The 19,583-nt window shown below is 39.6% G+C and overlaps 1 protein-coding gene across 1 annotated transcript in view; it reads left to right on the forward strand.

The window, feature by feature from the left end:
- The first annotated feature begins 945 nt into the window (after positions 1-945).
- Positions 946-19,583, forward strand: part of tmem108 (transmembrane protein 108) — a 37,519-nt gene continuing 18,881 nt past the window's right edge. Inside the window, exons 1-2 of the mRNA XM_088322773.1 lie at positions 946-1,058; positions 1,150-1,409. The gene's annotated coding sequence lies outside the window, so the exon portion shown is untranslated. The remainder of the gene's footprint in view (positions 1,059-1,149; positions 1,410-19,583) is intronic.

Genomic DNA, 19,583 nt, shown 5'->3' on the forward strand with positions numbered 1-19,583 from the left:
ACATTTACCTAATTTAAACTTCCAAGTTGTTTATACTAAGCAAACAACAAAGATGAGGCTGCTCATGTTGACCTGTCACAAACGCTTTCGAGAAGGAAAAAGGGAACTGCAACTAACGATTAATTTCATGATCGATTAATCTGTTTATTATTTTTTTGGATTAATTGGTGAATCAGAGTCTTAATTTCCTTCCTATTCATTCAAACATTGAATTTTTAGACACTTGAAAATTTTAACTTTGTTTCATGATGAAACAGTCAAACACTACAAAGTTGAAACTTTCATGTCAATTTAGTTTGTAAATGATGCAATGTTCAAAATGAAGTGCTGTATATACAAAAATTAACTTAGCTTTTTTATAAAAATCGTTTTGACGCCCTCTGTCGGACCAAAGCGGTACTGTAATTCCCAGCGTCACAACAAAATGACGTGCACGTATATTTGCATTTATAGAAGTTCTTGATGGTTCATAAATCATGGAGTTGCCAACGCTTTCAATCATCGATTTTAATCGACTTTGTCGATTCGTTGTTGCAGCACTAAAGTGGACAAATAGAGATGGATAGAAAGAAAAGGAGACAGAGCGAAAGACAGAGAGCAACGAGAGAAATAGAACGAGGAGGAAAGGAAAATATAGGTAGGGAAATAGAAGTAAAGAGACAGAAAGATAAAAAGACGGAGAGAACGAGAGGGAGAGGAAAGAGGAGGGGAAGAGGAAGAAGGTTTGAGAGAGAAGAGAGGGAGAAAAAAATGTGAGAGAAAAAGAAAGGGAGAATGATAGGGAGAGAAAAGAAAGGGAAATAAAGAGGGTCAGAAAAATATTGAGAAAGAGAAAAAAGAGACAGAGAAGGTATGAGAGCAAAGGAGGGGGAGAAAAGGGGAATATTAGATGGAAGAGAGAGAGAGCAAGAAAGAGAGAGAGAGAGAGCAAGAAAGAGAGAGAGAGGGAGACACAGCCTTTCGAAGGGAGCCAGCTCTCGTCTTTCACTTGTAAGTGCCAGCTCGTAAAGCCGTTTCGTTCGCGAACCACCCATCACTCATGTTCACAGCGAGTCCGGGTGAGCGCAGCGTCCTGTTCGCGGTTCCGGTGTCGGTTCTGCAGCAAATTCTTCCGTCCCTCATTAACATTCTGTGCACGCCTCCCTCCAGGTCCTCCCTCGCGCAAGAGACCCAAGTCTGACGGTTCCGGTCCGGTGGCAGACACAGAAAGAGCGCGAGCAAGCGAGCGAGCTGCGTCACAGGAGCGAGGAAAAGGGTTCGAACCTCCGCCACAGCCTGTTTAGCGCGTCGCTCCCTTTGGAGCAGGCGCCCACCGTGACACTTGTTCGCCATCCGAACCGGAGCGGATCCAAAGGGGGCCATGCGCGCCTGGACGCGGTGAAGCGCAATTGGCCAACGCGCATTCATAGGTGAGTTCACTTGCCTTATGTACTCAGTTGGATATGGTTATTCTTTTTAAACACCGGTGGTGTAAATGCACTTCTTTGGTGGGTGGGCGTCTGTTGTCATGTGGGGGCGCCTTTTTGCCTCCAGCAGACATGCAGACGGTAATAAAGACAGAAAGGAGTGGGAGAGGGCTGTTAAATATACAGCCAGTGCACTGTGTTGTACTAGTGCAAATTCTAGTGCATCAGTTCTCAACAGGACCCACCTTCCTACAATGGAAAAATCAACCTCTCAAATTTTTTGAATGTAAATATTGCGCAGTTTAAACCAGATATAGTAGCGTACCTGTCAACCTCCAGGGCTCCTTGCCCTTACAAACTGTCGTATTTTCCCTTACAAAATAATCTTACACCATATTCTTTTTTTTAAACGTGATTATTTATGTAGTTTAACATGTTATATTGTACATGTGTTTTGTTATATCATATATTGTGTTAATTAACACTTTGTTGTGAGATCCCGAGTTGCTCGACATGAATGAGGTTTATTATAAAAAAAAGTTCAAAAATGAAGTCGCTTGAACGTTCTCTGTAGAAAGAAAAAATACATGCATATATAATTAAGTAGAATAATACATTTTCTTATTCAAATTATGAATTCATTTTCTGCATTCAATTATTGTTGGTAATATACTGATTAAAGGGATAACCACAAACCTCTTTTTTCATTTTCTCATTTTATACTTCCTTTTTTTCGTAACTTCTTTATACAACATCATAATTCGTAATATAATGCATCAAAGCTAGTTAGCCGTTCGAGACCCGGCTCTCTTTAATGAGTTGAGTCGAAAAAGCCGGTTCTCTAAAAAGAGACGGACTTCCTTTCACTACATCAAACCGCACGCTTCGTTTGCAACGAAAACAACGATACCGAGACAGAGGCTTCTGCGGCGAACTCGTTTGACTTGATTGATTTGCCGTTTCGTGATAGTCGGTTTATGCCGGATGGTACCCATCATTGATAAATTTGCGTTTTTCCGTAGAGATTTCCTTGTACGTCGTACACGTCTTAAAATGCATAATAAACGTACTTTGTAAGGCAAAAACGTACAGGTTGACAGGTATGTAGTAGAATAAATTAAAAAAATCGCCAGCAAAACTAAAACCAATTCAAGTCATAGAATTCCCTTTTACAGGGACAGTGTGTACGTTTTACCACCTTTTAAGTAGTAAAAAACTGTAGATTTGAATAATAAGCTAAAATATACACATTAGACTATTTTCCAGACGATAAGTAAGTATAAGTCGCACCAGCCCAAAAAAGCATAATTAAGATGGAAAAACATTAAAGTCGCGCCTGGAGTATAAGTCGCATTTTGGGGGAAATGAATTTGACAAAAACACCAAAACCACGTGTGACATTTTCAAAGACAATTTAAAATGTATGCTCATCAGCTTCACTTCAAATCACTAAATCCAATGAAATATTCATCCTTGGTGTCCATTTTACCGGTAAACAACTCCTCCAACCTGGGAGGTCGACAATAAGTTGCTTCCTCCTTCTGCTTCGAAGAAATGTCCACTCACAACAAGGCAAGGTCTGAAATGTTTAACACAGCCCTAGAGCGCCCTCTTGCGGTTTAGTTTTAAAATAACAGGTTCTTATATTCAGAACTGGTGATGAGAAAATAAAACTCAATAACATAATAATGTGTTCATAATTTCACATAAAAGCCACACTTGGAGTATTAGTCGCACCAAACTATGAAAAAAACGGCGACTTAAACTATAAGTACATATGAACATGCATTTTCTAAACTATATACCCGTCGGTTGAAAGTTTGTAATGTATTTGACGTATCATGAGCCTCACCTAAAGGGAGCTGACATAATTGGCAGCCATCTTGCTGCTACAGCTACACAAGAGAAGCAAATAGCTTGCAAAAGGCTTGGCAAAAAAATGAGAAAACAAATGTTGCAGTTTTGTCCCTTTGAGTCCCCTGTAGTTTGTATTCTTCCTTGTGATTTGGAGCTGCAATTTACAACACAGTAACATCTAGTGGTCAAATATTACACACTGTCCCTTTAAGATTGACTATTTCCATACCAAAAAGGCTTGGCAAAAAAAATGAGAAGCTTGTGCTTTGTAGCGCTCATTTTCAATTGCACGACACAATACAGCAATATCTATCGATCTATCCACCGACCGACCGACTGACCTACCTACCTACCTACCTACCTACAGCAAGACAAACACATACAAAAACAAAGACAATTAAAAAAAGTGAAAAAGTAGCAAAAAAACCACAACATTTTTTGGTCCATGGCCAACCCAAATGCCCAAACACCCAAACAAGTTAGGCACCTCGGCACCCAAGTTGGTCATGCGTTCGTCCCTCCAGATGAAACTGGACACAAGAAAGCGGCCGTGTCACTCGGGTCAGGGTGACATAACGCACTCTTCTGTTCAACAGCAGGGCCCGACAGCTTTCACTGGTTTACCCCTGCCGCATCATACAGGTGCCCTGCCCATCCCTTAGAACGCGTCTAAACATCTCTCCACTCATTCCCATCACCAACAAGAGTTTTAGCTTCCACTAGATTTAGACCTCTTTCCTGTTTCCTACAGCAACATCTAGTGGTCAAATAATACACACTAGCCCTTTCATGTAAGTGCAGCCCACGCAAATTATGTATTCATTTATTAAATGGATAGTGTGTCATATTTAGTGCAGAGTAGAGGTACAAACAACTTTCATTAAAAAAAAAAAAAAAAAACCATAATTTGAATACTAGTCAAACCAATGTTAATTTTTATTTAACAAATCACAGGTAGAGAAATTTGTATTTCATTTACATAGTGGAATCCCTACCTAAGGTCACTGCCATGTTTGTTTTGCCAACTTGCTGCTACTTTGTGCCCTTTGGCACTGGTTTACTTTCCCAATAGACAATACATAGCCATCTAGTGGTCGAATATTACACACTGGGGCTTTAATGATTGATTAATTTTGATTAAGTAATTCTTGATGTTTTTAGACCTTGTTTTCTCTAGCAGTTTTAAAAGATGTATATTTTAAAACAGTGGATTCTTTACGAGAGGTTTTCTTATGGAAAATGCGAGTCGGTTCTACCGCATTCGGACCCTAGCTTCAGCAGCCCCCAAGTCAATTGAGTTTAAGACCCCTGGTGTATATGCAACAGTCTCAGATTGCACTTGACATGATTTCCTCCTTTTGAGACAATTAGTTTGCTTTCTTTTTGATTTTTATATTTCTTCGTGCAAGGCTTGACCCGATTGGGTCAGAGTTGCTAAATGAGAAGGGGTCTCAAACAAAAGTGAGTGTCGAGACTGGAGCTAGGGTCTGAGTGAGGTTGGGCCAAATGGGGCGGTTCCATGGAAGAACAAGCATTTCTAGAAACATTTCACATTCTATACAAATTCAGATCTAAAAATAACTTGAAAATCAATTCTGGCAATGGGCTGCATTTATACAGCGCTTTACAATGTGTTTCACGCTTACCCATTCACACACACACTTACACACCAATAGCAGCGACAGCCATGCAAGGCATTTAGCTGCTCATCAGGGGCATCAAGGGTTCATTGTCCTGCACTAGGACACTTCGACATTGAACTCGGAGGAGCCGGGAACTGAACCTCGAACCCCTCGGCCCCGAGACGACCGCACGAGTTGTATTGAATGTATTGAAAAGCAACTCAGACAAAAATGACGTCAGTGAGAGAACTCCAAGACAGCTAAACTTGAAGCCTAGCAAGGACCTTCATCTCTATTTTTCCTTGTCTGTTTTTGTCAGGCGGCAAAATTCTGTGTCATGTTTGTCTGATCCAAGATGACAGAATAATCGCTTATCGTCAGCAAATGATGGTCAGGTCTTAAGGGAGAACTCATCAAAGCAACCTAGCGCTTTCTCACGTCATGTTCAGACGTTTATCAGCAGTCCGGAAAAGGCGGAAAATCACCCGAAACTATCAGCTGTCCTATCAATCCTGGACCAAACCATCGCGGGAAACGCCCTGGATGGGAAAACGAAAGTTTGAGGAGGTGGCTCCTAAATGCTACCCTCAACTGCAAAATCTGTCGCGAAATACAAGGGATCAACCAATATGGGTTTCTCAGAGCAGATATAGAATATTAGTATTAAGAGGAGGCCGATAACCGATATTTGGAGCCAGTATTCATTTTCTGTAAAAGCTTAAAATTTGGGGTACATTTTTTTTAATCGTGCAAAAAGAAATAAAGAATATTAATTATAAATTCAGATAAAACTTTAAAAGCTGTCTGTAACATTTTACAGTAAATACATTAGAATTTCAACACAACTAACATGGCTAATCTTTCACTTTAACTAAAAATAGTGCAGGAAGTAAAATTAGTCTTCTATGAAGGTACATGATAACTTAAATAGCTCCCTTTTTTAAAAACAATAAATGAATAAAAATGTCATTACAATCAACATGACTTAAATTATCTTAAAACAAAAAGTGCATTGAAATTTCAAAAGGGCTTGTGAATTGAAAAGTGTGGGCACTCAGGTTTTAGAGCCAGATTGACAAACTAATGTTATGGTAAGAGCTAATCTCCCAGCCTCCAAGTTTATCATGCTTTTTATGCTATCATTCACAAACACACACGCTTGATTGACCAACTAATGTTATGATAAGAGCTAATATATCAGTCTCCACTTCAACGTGCTTCCCTCAAAAAAGTAACTACCTTTTTTCTCTTTATCTCACACACATGCATTTCTACCACGACACAGACTTTTTAAAATCTCAATATTATCAGCCACTTGGTTCTGGTCTGGAGTGTTTGAATTTGGGAAAGCTTTTGCCTCCGGTTGCTTATCTAATCAGAAGGCGCGGGTGGGTTGTGGGAGATAAGCATAGGGAAGGAGTAGGGGACAGGGAGAGAGGCTCAGCTGCATCTGAGCCTAAACAATTGGCCCGTTGAATCAATAAAAATGCTGATACCGATATCCGTTAAATCCTCAAATATTGGTGCCGATAATCAGGCCGCCCGATCATCGGTCGACCTTTACTAAATACAATTATGTTGCTTATTTGAAGTATACCATATTTATTCGTGTATAACCCGCAGTTTTTTTTTTACCTAAAAGAACAAGTTTGTGTTTCACTGTAGTATACCACTGTATTTGTCTAATTTTGACCACAATTGCAAAACCTTGGATGCAACAGGAATAACGGCAGCGCAGTGGTTAGCACGTGTGCGGCACAGTTCTGAGGTCATGAGATCGAACCTTCCTGTGTCGAGTTTGCATGTTCTCCCCGTGCTTGCGTGGGTTTACCAAAAACATGCATGTCAGGTTTATTGGCCGGTCCAAACTGTCCCTAGGAGTGAATAAGCGAGTGATTTGTCTGTCCCTGTGTGCCCTGCAACTGGCTGGCAACCAGTTGAGGGTGTCCCCTGTCCATTGCCCTAATATAGCTGGGATGGCCTCCAGCATCCCCGCAACCCTACTGAGGATCCCCTATAAGTCTCACCAAGAAATAAGTCACACTCCTGGCCAAACTGACGCAAACTGCAACTTACAGTCCGGAAAATACAGTACTATTTTCTGGACTATCTATTGTCTTTTCATATGTCATCTGTATCAGTTGTGATCTAATGGTAGGCTTTGGCGCTCTCACCCCTGTGACCCAGGTTTGATTCCTGTTGCATTCAATGTTTTGCAATTGTGGTCAGCCAAATAGTTCAACTAATCAATCCTTTCAAGAATACAGTTGTTATTTTTTTAGTTAAAACAAAATTGCCGTGATACACTAAAAAATGCAGTAATAATTTTGGGGGCCTTTTTAGTATTTTCAGCGCTTGTGACAAACTGTACAAGAACAGTGAGCTGTGACTTCTGCTCTCTGTTAACAAGTGTTTGCATTTTTTGGGGGGTAAAGCGTTTTTTGCGTAGGCACACAAGGAAGCACATCGCTAATGAATAACTAAAGGGGGGAGTATTGTGCTGAGCACCAGTAGATAAGAGTGAGGGCGATGTGATTCCCGCTGGGAGAATTCTCAGCATTCTTAGGCTGTGGCCCCCCCACTGCCGCAACCCCCTGCCCCCACCTGCTGACACAGGTGCCGCCCCTCCCCAATGGGGGCAAAAGGACCTGTTAGCTTCAATTAATCCGCTGCTGCGCTTTTGTGAAACGTTTTTTCACATTTCTTTTCAGACTAAAGCAACTTTCAACCTTACATAGTGCAGGTTTTAGCGCAGGGGTGGGCAAAAGTTTGGAGTCACGGGCCATATTGGGTAGAACACTGGTGGGCAAACTACTTTGCTTTTTGACCTGGCCTGCCGAACCAAAATGGTCAATTTATAGTGACAATATATTTAATAGTAGATAAAGAACTAGTAATAAAAAATGTTTTTGGATGCCAACTTTGTCCCTATTGTCCTTTTATGTGTTCACAACAAAAACACTACGACAGAAATTCCAAAATGGACTTTTAAATGGACTATATTTTTAAATACTACAAAATCACTTAAAAACTAAATATTAAATTTAGTGCTTAAAACAGGTGCCTAATATATCATTTTGCTTTCATTCTGAGATGAAAAAAAATACAATGGAAATACTTAAAAAATACTTCTGCAGTAATACGATAATACAAAAATACGACTACAAAAATACCACTACAGAAATACTAAAATAATACTACAGAGATAATACAAAATACTCCCTTGGAAATACTTCATAAATACTTCCGTTGAAATATTACACAAATAACACTACAGTAATACTATGATACAATACTACTACTACAATAATATCGCAACAAAAATGAAAGTATAGTAATATAACAAAAATACTACAGATATGACAAAAATTCTACTAAGTAAATACTAAAAAAAACTACTGCCAAAATACTACAGAAATAATACAAAATACTAGAAAATACTCCTGAAATACTGCAGAAATACTTCTATGGAAATACTTTATAAATACTTCTGGTGAAATACTACACAAATACCACTACAGTAATACCTTGATACAATAATACTACTACAATAATATCACAACAAAAATGCAAGTATAGTAATATAACAAAAATACTACAGATATACAACAAAAACTCTACTGTGGAAATACTCAAAAAAAAACTACTGCCAAAATACTACAGAAATACTACAAAATACTTCAAAAATACTGCAGAAATACATCTATGGAAATACTTTATAAATACCTCTACAGAAATATCACAAAAATACTACTGCAGTAATACTATACTTAACATAAATATCAGATCGAAAATACTACAAATATAGGGCAGAAATGTTACTATGGAAATACTTTTAAAATACTACAGAAATATTACAAAAATACTACTAGTGAAAATTCTACAAAAATACTACTGCAGAAATGTTACAAAAACCAAACTGCAGTAATACTCCAAAACTAAAAATGAAATTTAGTGCTTAAAACAGGGACCTTATATTGTCACGACCGGAACAGAATTAGGACCCAGATGCGTAAAGTTAACCATAAGTTTATTGAGATAAAAAGGAAAGGCAGCGCCCGCCATCCGGTGCTCGCTGGACGCGGGAAGCAAGCTGCTCACAGAATCGGAACGTGTTCCGAATGCGGAAGTGGATCTTCCGGAGTGGGAGATCGTAGTGTCATAGACGGAAAAACAGGTCGATAGCTGGGACAGGAGAGCAAAAAGTGGTCGGGATCAAAAAAAGCCGGGACGGGGTCAGAAACGGGGAAGTCAGGAACGAACAGGTGGAAAACGGGTGAAAAAAAGCGGGACTGACGGGAATCAGAGTCAAAATGCTTGCCTTGTAGAAACAGAGGTTCGCTGACGGACTGACAACAGGCGAGTGAAAGGACGGAGCTTAAGTAGGACGGGGAACCAATCAGAAAGCCAGCAGCAGCTGGCGCCAAACGAGCGGGCACAGGTGAAAATAATCAGTCATCATGACATATATACTCTTATTTATTTAATTGTGAGGTGTTTCAAAACCAGTTTCATGAAAAGAATCTATTTGAAAACAAATATGAAGAAGTGTAACATCTAAATGTCTGCATGTATATTTATTCATAAATGAAAGAAATTGTATGGTTTACAACATTTTTAACCCAATGCGGCCCCTTGACTCCAAATGATTGCCCACCCCTGGGTTAGAAAAAGGCTGGGTAGGGGGGCCTACGGTAAAAAAAATGATTTGATTTTTGTATCGGTTAGTACTTAGTCTCGAATCCGAGTCCTTGACAATACTTGAGGAAAGATCACGAGTCTTATTCACTACTGGTGTGTAAAAGTGCGTGGGATTGGGTAAGTGTGAAGTACATTGTAAAGAACTTTTGGGAAATCTTCAGTGACTGGTTACAGTGCTATAGAAATGCAGTCCATATACCATTTATCTAATTTTTCTCATGAATTTAGAAAGAAATATGCATGCAGGCATTAAGAGCATTTGTGGAGTTTTTCTTTATTCCCGGGAGGTCGAAGCGTTGTTGGCGGTGGCCGTTCGGGTGAGGCACGGGACAAGCGTCACTAATGGGATTATGAGTGGGGGTGGAGGTGTGTTCTTCTCAAAGTGGGGGAGGAGGGTGCCGCATGTGACCCCCCTCCTTCATTCTGAGGTGCTTCGAGGTGAGACTGCTGCGTCATCTTGTTTCAGCATTAACTTGTTTTTTTTTTTTAATCGGAAAGCGTTTCCATGGCAACTTGTCGCGACCCGCAGCTCGCTAAAGTTGTTTTTTGTGCTTTGCGACCTCGGCAGCTGTCAAAGTTCAAAGGTTAAATCCAGAGGTGGGCGGTAACACGTTACATTCACTTCGTTACATTTAGTTGGGTACGTTTTTGGGACATTTTGTACTTCAAGGAGTACCGTATTTTCCGGACTATAAGTCGCACCAGCCAAAAAAATGCATGATTAAGAAGAATAAAACATATACAAGTCACACTTGATGTATAAGTTGCATTTTTTTGTCATGATCACTGATTTGACCTGTGCCCGCTCATTTGGCCCCAACTGCCGCGGGCTCTGATTGGCTCCCTGTCAGTATTTGAACCCAGTCCTGTCTGTCCCCTGTTGTCAGTCTGTCTGGGAACCTCAATTTATACTAGGCAAGCCTTTTCCGACCCTGACTCCCGCCTGTCCTGTTTTTGCTCCCGTCTGTCTCCGGCTACGACCTGTTTTGCTCCTGACCACGTCTGCTCTCCCGTCCCGGCTTACAACCCTTTTTGTCCTCGACCACGTCTACTTTCCCATTCTGGCTTACGACTCATTTCCACCCCGACCACGGCTTGCTTTCCCAGTCCCGGCCATTTTCCGTCCCTGACACCGCCATCGCTCGCTATGGAAGATCCACTTCCGTGTTCGGATCACAATCCGAGTACGAGAGCGACTTGCTTCCAGCGAACACCGGATCGTGGGCGCAGCCCTTCCGCTTCCTGACAAAAATAAAACTTGTGAGAAACGTAACGCAATTGGGTCCTGTTTCCGTTCTGGTCCTGACATTTTTGGGGGGAATGCATTTGATAAAATTCACCAAAAACATACATGTAGAGAACACGGTTTTACTAAAGTTTCATGTATGTGTATATCTTAGACACACTCCAATATGTGACGTAACATATTGAGAGTTATTCAGATAACTCTACAATAAAGAACATGCTTACCAAACTATCATTTTCACTCCGAATCATTAAATGAAATATTCACCCTCTATATCACCTTTACCGGTAAACAAATCCTGTTAGGTCGTGAAGTAGATGATGCACCGGCTTCCTCCTTCTGCTTTTACGTCGCAGTTAAAGATAAAATAATCAAGTACGCCCTCTTGCGGTTTATTGTGAAAACAACATGTGAAGTGATCTAGAGTACCGGTAAGACACATTTTAAACTCAATGATATAAAAATGTGTTAACAATTTCATACCATAATGTAAGTCGCACTCCCGGCCAAACTGTGAATTGTAGTCTGGAAAATACGGTATTTATTCATTATATTATACTTTTAACTTTTAGTTGAGTAGATTTGTGAACAAAAAAACACTCTTACTTCACTACAATATGAAATGAAATGATCTGCATTTATATAGCGCTTTTCAAGTCCAGACTTCCCAAAGCGCTTTACAATGTGCTACACATTTCCCAATAGCGGCCTTGCAGCCATGTAAGGCGCTAACCTGCTTATTGGGGGTATCAGGGGTTCAGTGTCTTACCCAAGGACACTTCGACATGTAACACGGAAGAGTCGGGATCCGAACTGGGATCCCTTGATCCCAACACGAGCGCTCTACCTCCTGAGCTACTGCTGAACCTGTTACTTAAACCCCCTCCATGTAAGTACACATCTGTCTGTCCCTGCTAATCGCATTCATTTTGTCAGAGACCTTGTTTCTTTTATCTAGATTGTCCAGTGAACCAAACAACCACCAGGTGTGACTTGTGACCACGGTTAGGAACATTTTATTTTTGTAACATTACTGTATGTGCAGTGTATATAGCTGTAGCCTCACATATATTTATATATATATGTTTTAATCCACCTAGGGTTCACTCAAACAATCTGTCTGAGTACACAGACTTACAATTACACAGACTTGTAATTTATTGTTGATTGGATGGACTTTGATGATTTGATGTTCGGATTTAATGGTTGTTTAAAAACAAAAAACAAACAAAAAAAAAGACGTTGCTAGAGTTACTCAGTACTTGATTAGATTTTTAACCAATTGCTTTTTTACTTTTGCTCGAGTGATTATTTGGATGACTACTTTTTGCTTCTACCTGAGCCATTTTATTCTGTAGTAACAGTACTTGAGATTTGTTTTGCTACTCTCACCAGCTCTGGTTAAATCTTTGGCTTGTCTTCTTGAGCCAATTGTATTTTTTTTGCAAGATTTGAATTTGAGAGATCTTTTTTTTTTAAAAACAGTTCCATATAAGGGGCAGCACGGCGGCACAGTTCTGAGGTCATGAGATCTGACCTACTGTGTGGAGTTTGCATGTTTTCCCCGTGCTCCGGGCACTCCGGTTTCCTCCCACATTCCAAAAAAACATGCATGTTAGGTTGATCGGCCGGTCCAAATTGTCCCTAGATGTGAATGAGCGAGCGAATCGTCTGTCCCTGTGTACCCTGCGACTGGCTGGCAACCACTTCAGGGTGTCCCCTGCCCACTGCCCGAAGATAGGAGGGATGGGCTCCAGCACCCCCACAACCCTACTGATGATAAGCAGTGCAGATAATGGATGGATAGATGACCTAGAAACTTGCCTTTTATTTAGAAATACCATATTCTCTGCAGTATAAGTCGCACCAGCCAAAACAGGAAAAAAAAGAAGGGGAAAAAAAATCCTATTTAAGTTGCAACGAAGTACAAGTCGCATTTTTGGGGGAAATGTGTTTGATCAAATCAAACATCAAAAATAGACATGTAATATTGAAAAGCGTTTTAAAATAAAATAGAACAACAGGCTGAATACGTTTGTACAGTATACAAACGTGACATGATTGACATGCGTGTTATTTTCAGGGACAACATAGATAGATAGATAGATAGATAGATAGATACTTTATTCATCCCCTAAGGGAAATTCACATTTCCAGCAGCATCCCTGAGCTGAGAACAATACAATAATAAAGCCAAAAGAAAACAATATACAAATACCCAGTGTGACGTGCAAATGCCCACTTTAGCATGTTATATAGATTAACTAAATAGTGCTACACATAATGCAGTAAGATCCAATGTAGGTGGTGTGGTTTAATGTGGGCCTTTACTCTGCCGGGTGGAGTTAAAGAGCCTCATGGCATGAGGAAGAAAAGAACTCTTCAGTCTGTCCGTAGTACAAGACAGTGACAGCAGTCTGTCACTGAAACTGCTCTTCTGTCCGGAGATAATGCTGTGAAGCGGATGCGATGGATTGTCCATGATTGACCTCAGCTTTTTCAGTGCCTGTCTCTCAGCTGCTGTTGTTAGGCTGTCCAGCTCTTTGCCCACAACAGAGCTCGCTTTCCTAGCCAGTTTATTGAGACGAGAGGCATCCTTCTTCTTGATGCTGCCTCCCCAACACGCTGCCGCATAGAAGAGGGCGCTTGCCACTACTGTCTCATAGAATATTTTCAGGAGCTTTTTGCAGATGTTGAAGGAGGCCAGCCTTCTGAGGAAGTAAAGTCGGCTTTGCCCTTTCCTACATAGAGCTTCTGTGTTGGCAGTCCAGTCCAGTTTGTTGTCCAGCTGCACACCCAGGTATTTGTAGGTCTGGACAAATTCTACACATTCTCCCTTGATGGTTACATGACATATTATTCAGATAATTCTAGTATAAAGAACAAACTATCATTTTCGCTCCATAATCACTAAATTCAATGACATTTACATCCTCTATGTCACTTTCACGCTTTGGCTTTCCACTTCTACGTCGCTTACTTCAGACTTATTGTCACCTCCACTTTCTGCATTTCCGCTGCATATCTCAAATTTTGGAGTTTTTAATCTGCATAATATGATTTTCCTCTCGGTGCCATTTTTCTTCAGTAGTTTTTGTAAATTTTCGCTCTCGTGCTGAAAATTGCCCCCCTCCGCGGGGGATAAAGCAAAAGCGGGAAAAAAACAAAAGAATAAAAGGAAAATACAGAAAAGAAACGAAAACAGATCAAAAATAAGAAAAAGAGAAAAAATCAAGAAAATAAGTTAAAAGCTCAGAATAAAAGAAAGAAACAAAAAATAGGGAAACAAGAAAAAGAGGAAAAAAGAGAAAAAAAGCAGGAAAAAATAAGTAAAAAGTCAGGAAAATAACAAAATGGGTAAAAAGAATAAAGTAAAGGGAAACAAATTAAAAAGTAGAAAAAAGCAAGAAAAAAGAAGTAAAGGTCCAGAAAAAGAGAGGGGGCTATCTTTGTTTTTGTATTCAAATAATTTCTAATAATATCAAGTCAATCGTGCTGCCAGCATTGTGTTTCCATTAAAAACTATGAAAAAATACAGTTCTGTATTGTGCAACTCACTAAATAAATCCCCCCAAATGGAAATATCATGTTAAAGTTGTTGTAAATACAACATTCGTCGGCCGTACAACCTTTCCAATAGTGCATTAATTCATTAAAATGCAAACTCACTGAATCTGTTTAAATCTAGGCTTAAAACACACTTCGATTTTATAGCTGATGAATGACAATATCTGTTTTATTTGTTATTGCAATATCAGTTGCAGCCTAGTCATCCTGGAAGGAGGATTACCCTTTCTCAAGATTTATTAATTTCCTAATGCTGAGGTTTTGAGTTTTTCCTTGCCCTCATGTAGGTTTTAGATCAGGGGATGGTGTTTTGATAGTCTGTAGTCTGTAATGCTCTTTGAGACTTATTGTGACTAAGGGCTATACAAATAAACATGACTTGACTTGAAAAATAATGTAGCAAAATGTAGTTTTATTCAGGTTTTGGACATGTTTGATAATGATTTGGTTTCCACACTTGGGATCGATGTTGCTCAACGTTGTTTGAAGTGACGCTCATAGACTTTGTGTGAACGCTCAGACCCACGGATGATTAGAAGGAACATTGGTCCTAAGACGTCTACCTTAAGGCAACAGTTCAAACAAGTAATATCTGCGTTGGACATTGAGACTTTTGTTGAGATTTGCTCAGAGAAATGAGGAGGATTAAGTTGCAAATATGAACAACGTGTCTGAAGGGGGCGCCGGTCGGGACGGCTTAATGGCGAGTGAGCCGCTGATCCTCTTGCATCACGCCTTTAATTAGCCGTCGGTAATTCAGGCCTGGATCGACGTGATTGAGACTGTCTCGCTCGGCGGATTGTTTGTCGACTTTCGCCTTTGCCGTCATTTGCCGTGAACGGATTACGAGGCACCAAAAAGTTTGCCACGTGGTGGGCGAGTCCACACGGATTGCGGCCCTAACCTTCAGTCAGTTTTATTTCTCGGCCGCACCGAAACGATGAAGCATGTGCTCCGTTTGCGTGTTTGCAAGCGAGCTAGCAGCTTTCCCAGCTTAATCCGCAGCCGAGCTGTCGGGGGGGTGAGGAAAAGAAGGGGGAACAATTCCAGGTTTTCTTCTCTTCTGGACTAAGCGCTGTTGGGGGATTAAACTCCATTGAGGGTTTAAATCTTTTACCAACAACGACAGACGTTTTTTTTTTTCCAGTGAAAAAATGTTGTCGAAAATGCCAACATACGAGTTTTTGGTTGCACTACACCTGTGTTTCTCAAATAGTGGGGAGCGGGGCTCTGTGGAATTTGGGGGATATTTTTTTTTTACATGTCCAAGAATAAAGTGTAATTGTGCCCCCACATGCTTCCATTAGGTGATATTATTCACAAGTATAATATCAGTTTCCATTGCTACGCAGATGACACTCATATCCTCCGATGGAGGAATCTGCTAAACTGTGGAAATTTGAAAGGCCTGCCTCACTGAGATAAAAGATTGGATGTCACTCAACTTCTTGCGCCTTAACTCTGAAAAGACTGAAATGTTAGTTATTGGTCCATCTAAATGCTGTGACTTCTTCTCAAAAACTGCCCTGAACATTGACAAATGTAATATCACCCAGAGTGAATCAGTCAAAATCTCAGGTGTAGGTGTCATATTTGACCCCAATCTGTTCCTTCAAACACACGGTAAGAATGTTACTAGAACAGCTTTTTTCCATCTCTGCAACATTGCTAAAATTCGCCCTATGCTGTCTCAGCCAGATGCGTAGATTATAATTCACGCATTTGGTACCCCCCGTCTCGAGTACTGTAATGCACTACTCTCCGGTCTCCCGAAGTCCAAAATCAAGAGCCTTCAGATGGTACAAAATGCTGCAGCGAGGCTTTTAACTAAGACAAAAAAAGTTTGATCACATTACCCTGATTTTAGCTAACTTGCATTGACTCCCTGTTAGCCTAAGATGTGATTTTAAGGTTCTGTTGGTAGTATAAAAAATCGTGCATGGACTTGCTCTCTCATATCTTTCGGATTTAATTTCCCCCTATGTTTCGGTCCGGAGCCTTCGCTCTGAAAATGCTGGTCTACTAGTGATCCCAAGTGCCAAGAAGAGATCCGCACGTTCGAGAGTGTTCTCCATTCGGGCCCCAGTACTGTGGAATGCTTTTCCCCCTGAGATTCGATGTGCTACCTCAGTGGAACTGTTTATAACTAAGCTTCTATTCTATATCATATAAATAACCTATATTTTATGTTGACAACATCTGTGTAGTATTTGCCCTCATGTAGGTTTTAGATCAGGGGATGGTGTCATAATACTCTGGGGTTTGCAATAATCTGTGGTCTGTGTAGCCCTTTGAGACTCCTGTAGAGAAACTGAGATCGAGAGACAAATGACAGTTTTCTCTTGAAAGCCAAGACGAGGAAAGATGTGGAAGCGTGATTACGGACCTTGAAAAGATTAGTGTCTTACTCTGTCTAAAAATTTTGGCAGAGGAGAGCATGGAGCCAAATATATTTGGCCGACGTTTACAGACGTTACAGCCCCCTCACACCGGGCAGCTTGAGTTTTTTTCAGTTTTTTTAACGTAACAGACGTGACATCACAATATCGAGAAATCTTTTTGACCTGACAAATATTATGTGATCACTTAAAAAAAACTAATATACGATCTCTCCTCAAGCACTGATACATAGGACTAATGCTTTGGCGGTGCATTTCCCCTATTTCACAGGAGACGTAAGCTTTTTTTGTGATTTAGTCCCTATCAAGCCAAATGTACGCCCATTATTGCCAACAATCATCCCGCATCTCTACTTCAATAAACCAGCGAACGTTGTTGGCATCATATTTTGAGAAAGAGCTGAAATTCGCGATGTGCTGCTTCAAAGCCCACTTCAGAAATTAGTGTATATCTTGTAAAACTTGCTCATTGTATTCGTTAGTCCACCCATCGTCTTTGATTAGAAACTATCTGCACTAATTATATTTTATCGTTTTGTTTTGAGATTTAACCGTTCATATTTATCGTGCTTTTAAGTTAATGTCGGTAATCAGTTTGAATGATCAATTATTGATTTTAATCTTATTTTATTTTTCAGTACCATAGAGTTTGGTCAGTCAGAAATGTTTGAAGTTTAAGATTTGTATTTTATTTTTGAATTTCAGAAGCACTTTAAATCTTTTCAGTTACAGTTAATAAAGTTACCCCTTGTTGTAAGGTGCTCCATATTTCTTTCTTTTTTATTCTCTTATACGTCAATAAGGAGAGTGTTTATGCAGAGGGGTACTTAAAACACTTTTATCAATGATACTATTTTTAGTCGGGACGTTTTCTTCTTCCTAGGGGGGGCATGACAATGAATAATTAAGAAGCACTGCTTTACACAATAGATCTAGTGGTCAAATATTACAAGCTTTCAAAAGTAAATATTTTCTTGCTCATGGACAGAGTTGCTGCAAGATTTTGGTGAAGGTGATTGGCTGAGTATTAGGAAGTTGGCCATTGATTGACTGTTCTCATCAATGCAGGGCAGCTCCAGTCCCTCGTCAATCATTTTTTTTTGTGTTCCAAAAGTTGGACGCAAGAGAGGGGAAGGCCGGCTCCCGTCAGGATTGAAGAATTTCCTGCGACTGCCACCGTGTCGCTAGCAACTAGCGGCTACTCGTCTAGCTTCCGTTTCCTGTCCTGGAGTATTTGTCTTCGAACAGGAAACTGTGAAAAAGCTCTATTGTTCCATGTGCAGAATTTCTTGTTACTTCCTGACTAGGGACTGCTGCTCTCTTGGACAACTTCTGCTGTCCAAACTTGTGATTAGACAGGGATATTGTCTTTATCTTCTAGAGAAAAAGTCAACTGTTATTTGAGCAAGTATTAGAATTGTAAAATCCACTCTACTTGAGCATGCATTCATCAGATTTTAATGACATACGATCAGAGGTGCATAGTAACTAACTGGGGATCGACAGATATGGCATTTTCAGGGCCGATACGGTACTGATTATTAGTATTAGGAGGCACAGATTGCACAAAAATCAAACTTGAACTATACTAATGTTATTTTATTTAATTTACCTTTTCAAAAGGTTGCTTTTTTGTTATTACAAATATAAACTGCACTCATTTTGCTGCCCAGATAAAGGGCACATTATGCAACTTTAGTTTTGTTTTTTTCCAATCCTCAAAATAAAAATGACATAAAAATAGGATTCCTTAATTGCTTTTCTTTAATTTTATCAAAAAAATTAAACATTCCCTAATTAATTAATATAGAAACAAAGTTACTAGTTGTGTTTTATCTTATTACCTTAACTTATCTTGAGTTAATCTTGTATTTCTATCCTTTTTAATATTCGTAATATTCTTTTATGTATATATGTATATAGTTTCTTAGTTTTATTAAACCGGCAACTGTGTGGACAGCAAAGTAAGAATTTCATTGTATAGAGAATCGTGGTTCTTTACTGTGCATATGACAATAAAAACTTTGAATTTGAAGTTAAGCTTGAGACGGTATTATACGTCAGTATATAGAGTAATCACATCATTCTTCACAGGATGCGCGGCATCCAACTTAGTCATTTTGATAGAGGCTAATACAGCATGTGTTGCGTTCATTGTAAGGCTTATATAAGGGTTTTAATTTTTTGCAGCTCCTGACGGATTTGTTTTTTTTTCTTAAACATTTTGGGCTGGCGACCTTGGGGTTAGCTTGTTGTTCTGCCAGCAGAGCCTGTTAAAAAGTATTGGAGCCTTGAATGTGCTACATTTGCTTAATTTATTTATTTCATATGTACTTTTATTATTTTATTGTTTATTGGAATATTTCACTTGCCGACCCCATCTTTACATGCCTAAATTGACCCTCTTTATATCAATTTATATCCAAATGAAATGTGATATTTAGTTGATTGAATGGACTTTGATAATACGATAGATCAATTGTTTAGAAAAGAAAATCAATTAATAAGACGTTGCTGCAGTTACTCAATACTTGAGTAGTTTTTTTTACTTTTACTCAAGTAACTATTTGGATGACTACTTTTTACTTCTACCTGAGTCATCTTATTCTGAAGTAACAGTACTATTACTTGAGTAAATATGTTGGCTCCTCTACCCACCTCTCGTTGAATCTTATGCTTGTCTTCTTGTTGTCTTACAATGTCCCGCTTTGAGGAAATTAGCACAGCTGACGCTAGCAAACGGCACTTTCGTGGTCATGGCGACAAGAACTGCAGACCAAAAAGG

Source organism: Urocampus carinirostris, chromosome 18, assembly GCF_059441175.1.
Source record: "Urocampus carinirostris isolate Australia breed hairy pipefish chromosome 18, RoL_Ucar_1.0, whole genome shotgun sequence".
NCBI classification, from domain to species: Eukaryota; Metazoa; Chordata; class Actinopteri; order Syngnathiformes; family Syngnathidae; genus Urocampus; species Urocampus carinirostris.